Below are 5588 nucleotides of genomic sequence, written 5' to 3'. Positions count from 1 at the left end.
GGCCTGTTATTGGCCAACCAGTGAGAGCCAGAGTAATTTGGATTTAAAAGTCATGGTTAAGTAGCTCCATTTGAATCCCAATGGACTTTATCAAAGCCTGGTTTTTTCAGAACTATATTTCAAGAAATAATAAGTGAAAATGACATGAGACAAAATAGTTAATTGTCTCAGTCTAAAAAATTATAGAATAAATAAGTAGGGAAAGAAAAAATCTAGTTTCCAAACCCCAAGATACCTTGAGAAGTATAGACGATCAAAATGTATATTCCTTTGGACAGAGGGCCCCACAGTAAGAGTGTGACTCCCCTTGTGGACAGATGAAGGAGGAGAAAAAAACAGCAGCATTGCCCAACTGGAACTGTCCCATTGGGTCTCCTGAGGGACCAGCTACTATAACTCACAGACATCTTCGAAGAAGACCAATGACATCAGCAAGGTGATGTCTTGACTTGCAAGTCAGTTGAATTTAAGCGAGGGAGAGCTGTGTGCAAAGTTATCAGCCCCACTCTCTCCTCCAGCGTCAGCAGAATCCAGTGGTAAGACATAGGTGAAGACAACTGGCAATGGCCCAGCATGTAATGGGTAGGGATGAAATGGATGCAAAAGAAGGAACAAGAAAGGGTAGCTAGAAAAGAGAATTTTCACCCAAGGAATTTGAGAGTGAATCCACTCACAAGGATTCTGAAAGAAGGAAGAAGTTTGGTAGCCATGGGACATTAAGATTATGACACCCTTTCCAGTAACCAAAGGAAGTTCTAACTCGGGTGCTAGGCTACAGGAAAGTTGATTTATATGCTCTTTTTGTCATCTCTTCCCCAGCTCCAACTCCATTGTCGATTTTATTTGGGGAGGGAAGGCTCATATACTGGCCTGATCCAGGTGTCAAGTGCTGATCTAAGTAGGAAAAACTGTCAACCACCGACTGATTGTCAGCCCCTGTGCTTTTTATCCTACAGAACATATCAAAACCAATTTTTAAAGAGTTTCAGTTTCTTCTTGGTTACTATTAAAATGAGTGATAATATTTTGTTACTGTTATAGAAAATGGGAGGAGCAATTCAGAGGGAATTCCAAGGGATGCGGAGAAGCTTCCAGAGGTCTGGTGCAGAGGTCTAGAGCCAGATTAATTTCTATTCAACTTCATCACCTTTAGGAGTTGGGGAAGCCAAGACAAAAATGAAAACAACCCCTGTTTCCAGGAGCTTGCAAAATAACATTTACACAGATAAGTAAATGCAACATCTATAGAAAGTAAATTTGGGGGTGGGGGGCAGAGATGAGGAAAGGTCTCACATAGGAGATGGCATTGAGTTGAATCTTAAATAAAACTAAAAATTAAAGGCATGGGCGATGTACTGCTTCAGAGGTTTAAATTTCATCTAGAAGAGGCCTGGGCATCCTGGACCAAACCAGATAATCCAGTGACGGTTCTGTAAATAGAGTCAGACACCCCAGCACCTTAAGAGAGAACAATGATGAGCAGGACCTTCCATTTCCATCTCCACAGGAACTGAGGGCATATACAACTTTTATTTTTGATTGATTGAATGACCTCTTCCCTCGGGCTAGTGCACCTGGCAGATGCATGCTAGGCTATTACCTAATCCCATGGCCTGGTGATTTTCATTCAAGCCAGAACTTGAATGTTTGCCAGGCCATTCCACTGGACCCTGCTGGGTAACAGCATATTGTGCCAGGAATTCAATACTATGACACAATTTAGTTAGCCAAATAAATTGCCTAACAACATTGCTGACACGGCAGTAACAGTCTTCTTTTTATTGTTCAGTCACTTCTGACTCTTCAAACCTCATAGGGTACATGGGGTTTTCTTGGTAAAGATACTGGAGTGCTTTGACATTTCCTTCTCCAGTGTGTCCCCATTTTACAGATGAGGAACTAGAGCAAAGAAGGGTTAAGTGACTTAACCGGGGGTTATACAGCTAGTAAGTATCTGAGACTGGGTTTGAACTCAGGTCTTCCTGTTTCCAAGCCAGCGTTCTATCCACTGCACCACCTAGCTGCCCCTTCTATAATAGTCTAAAGATGTTTATTTGTTCCTTTGGATGATAACCAAATGACTTGAACTATTCTGTCTCCAAAAATCCAGCTCCCACAAAACATGTTCATGTATTTTATCTTTTAGATCTTTTCATAAACGATTTGGCCCCATGCCCTAGGCTCAACTTTTTAATATATGGGTCATCTTTGAAAGAATCTATTTCATTTCAAATGCCAGGGGTTATTTACTTTGCTTCCATCATGGTGCCCAGAAATCCTAAACGGTTAATATTCACCCCATTTTTTTTTTTGTAAATTGTATCATAGTTCAAAAGAACTAAGGAAGTTTGCCATTTGAAAACAAACTCTCTTAGTCGTCTGAATAATCACCCCCTAATATATGCTTTTTGTAAACGTAGATTTTTCCCTTCTTAGATTTTTCTGAAAGTACACAACAATTAATAGTTCTTCTGCGCCACACCACCCACGATGTCATCTGACATTGCTCACAAGAGAATCATGACCACGGCCACGTCTGTGTGTCAAAAACTGCTAGTTTGTAAAACAGTTCATACATTGTAACAACACTGTTCTAGTGATCAAAATGAATCGACCCCATGCATTCATGCAACTGGCCGTGCAAAAATGGCTCATTTAGAAAGGGAAAAAAGCTGGAAAATGGTTGATTCATAGGTCAAATAAAGCCATTGCTTAATAAACAAGGGTCAGCACTGACTGCAATGATAACCTTGACTTCAACAGAAAACTTTATTATTTATGCCCCATAAAAACAGGTCAGAGTTTCTTCTTGGAAGAGACATTTTTCTTAGTTTCTCACATGGGGTAAGGGGGTGTACAGAGGAAGAGAGGAAGGAAGGGAAAATTTCTACTTTTTTCAGAGGTATTGAAATATTTTTTAAACTATTTAGAACCTAAATCTTCAAATATAACTTCCTTTCAGAAAAAAAAATATATATCACTAAAGGATCACTAAAAGGGAAGCAACCTCATTACAGTTCTTTAAAATGAGTACAAATGAAAAAAGAAATTCTCTCTAGATACAGCAAAACAAATATTAATACCTAGTTTATGTTGCTTTTATGTTATATAAAACTACTAAAAATAATCTGTTAAAAAAATAGACGCTTTTATTGCTATATTAGGAATTTATTCTCATTACTTGAAAATTGCTATCTAAAAGTGGAGCTTATACTGTCAGATGAAATTCTAAGATTTGGCCACCAGATGGCACCAACTCCCACTAAAAAAAAAAAAATCATCTTCCTACCAGCTACTCATACAGTGTTCCTACTTGCCTTTCAGTAAAAGGCTAATGGTAAAGAAATTATTCAGTCCCAGAAAAATGTGTTGTTCATCACTGGAATTAAGGCTGCACTGGCAGCAAGTAGCAGAGTCAGTCAATCAATAAACATTTGTTAAATAAAGACATTGCTTAATAAACAAGAATTCTGTACCTACTATGTGACAGGCACTATGCTTAATGCTAGTAATTCTAAGAAAAGAAAAAAATAGTCCTCACTTTAAAAGAGCTCAATAATAGGAATATTTCAAAAAATTTAAAGGGTAGTCTTATCACCATACAGTTTAGAAAAGAGGCCCAGGGAAGTGAAGTCAATAGCAATTAAAAAGCAACTACTAAGTGCTCAGCTCTGGAGATAAAGAAAAGCAAAAACAGTCCCCGTCCCATCCCTCCCCCCCAACCCCCTTCAAAGAGCTCACATACCAATGAATGGAGTGACTTTCTGATGGACACATAGTAAGTAAAAGAACTGGAATCTGAACCCAATGGTTTTTCCAATATTTTGTTGAAACATAGACCTAGAGCTAGGGGGGAAAACTTCAGAGATAAATTTAATTGAACTCTACTATTTTACAGATGAATAAACTGAGACCCATACTCATTTTGAGATTCCATTTCTGGAAGATAATTTAAAACTTATTGCTATCATCAAGGGAATTGCCATTAATTTTAAAATGAAAATATTTTTGTTTCAATATTTTGCCCATATACAGAATGCATGCTTAAATTTGTATGTGCAAGGGCAGCTAGGTGGTGCAGTGGATAAAGCACTAGCCCTGGAGTCAGGAGGACCTGAGTTCAAATCCAGCCTCAGACACTTAACACTTACTAGCTGTGTGACCCTGGGCAAGTCACTTAACCCCAATTTCCTGACTATAAAAAAAAAAAGATAGGGCCCCAATTAAAATCATCTATCGCAGCCTTCAAAGCCCTATATAGCCTCTTCCCCAGCGCCATCTTACCACTCTTCTTACATTTTAAATGCCACCAAGTACTTTGCAGTCCAGTTGCACCAGTCTCCTTGCTATTCCTGGAATAAGACACTCCCTCTCCCAACTCTGGCAATTTTCAGTCGACTATCCCTCATGTCTGAGATGTTCTCCCTCTTCATCTCTGCCCCGTGATTTCCCTGGCTTCCTTTAAGCCCCAGCTAAAATCCTTCTTTTAATAGGAAGTCTTTCATATCCCCCTTACTGTTAGTGCCTAACATCTGTTAATTATTTCCAATTTATTCCATATATAGTTACTTATATATATTATTTATGTGTGTGATTAGACTGTGAATTCCATGAGAGTAAGGACTGTCTTTTTTGTTTTTGTTTTTTGTTTTGGGGGGCGGGGCAATGAGGGTTAAGTGACTTGCCCAAGGTCACACAGCCAGTAAGTGTCAAGTGTCTGAGGCAGGATTTGAACTGAGGTCCTCCTGAATCCAGGGCCGGTGCTCTATCCACTGCTCCACCTAGCTGCCCCTAGGACTATCTTTTTTCTTTGTATTCTCTGTGCTTTACATAACACCCGGCACATAGTAGGTGCTTAATAAATGATTCTTGACTGACTGGCCCAACTCCCGTTCCAAAACCTCCTCATGATATATAGGTAGCCCTGGGCTCTTAAAAGCCCTGCCAATAGACAGCAGACTGTAAAGTGGCAAAGTTGTGGGTTACTCAATGATAGAAGTAGGCTAGAGCATGTTTCTAATAACGTAACCATTGATCTAGACCTAGAAAAGAGCTAAGAGTCCATCTAGTCCAACTTCAATGAGGAAAATGAGACCCAGAAAAGCAGAGTGATTTGCCCAAGGTGACACAAACAATAAACGTCAGGGGTGGGATTTGAACCCAGGACTCCTGACTCCATAGTTAATGCTCTTTCCACTGTACCACATTGTTCCTAATCCTGAGCTCTTATTTAAAAAAGAGAAATAAAACAAAACAAAACAACACTGTATAAGAAATATCATCCAGGATATATAACAATAAAAAGATGGGGAAGTCATGTAGCTAGATTGAGGGATAATCGACTGAGTGCTCCATCCTTGTCCATGAAAAAAGACCTAAAAGGACAATTAGCAAACAATATGGAGTAGTAGGGGAGTGGTTGTTTTCAACAAACTTCCCTAATCCTAAAACCCCAGAAGAAGAAAGGTGGTCCAGAAATAAAGTTATAAGTACACAAGATTAGATGACAGAAAAACTATACAAGGTTAAAAACCTTATGAAATGACATTGTACAATTTAAAGATTAGAGCTCCCAGGGGCAGCTAGGT

This window comes from Dromiciops gliroides, chromosome 1 (assembly GCF_019393635.1).
Source record: "Dromiciops gliroides isolate mDroGli1 chromosome 1, mDroGli1.pri, whole genome shotgun sequence".
Lineage (NCBI taxonomy): Eukaryota > Metazoa > Chordata > Mammalia > Microbiotheria > Microbiotheriidae > Dromiciops > Dromiciops gliroides.
The sequence above is the reverse complement of the archived record's forward strand: the minus strand, read 5'-3'. Positions refer to the sequence as shown.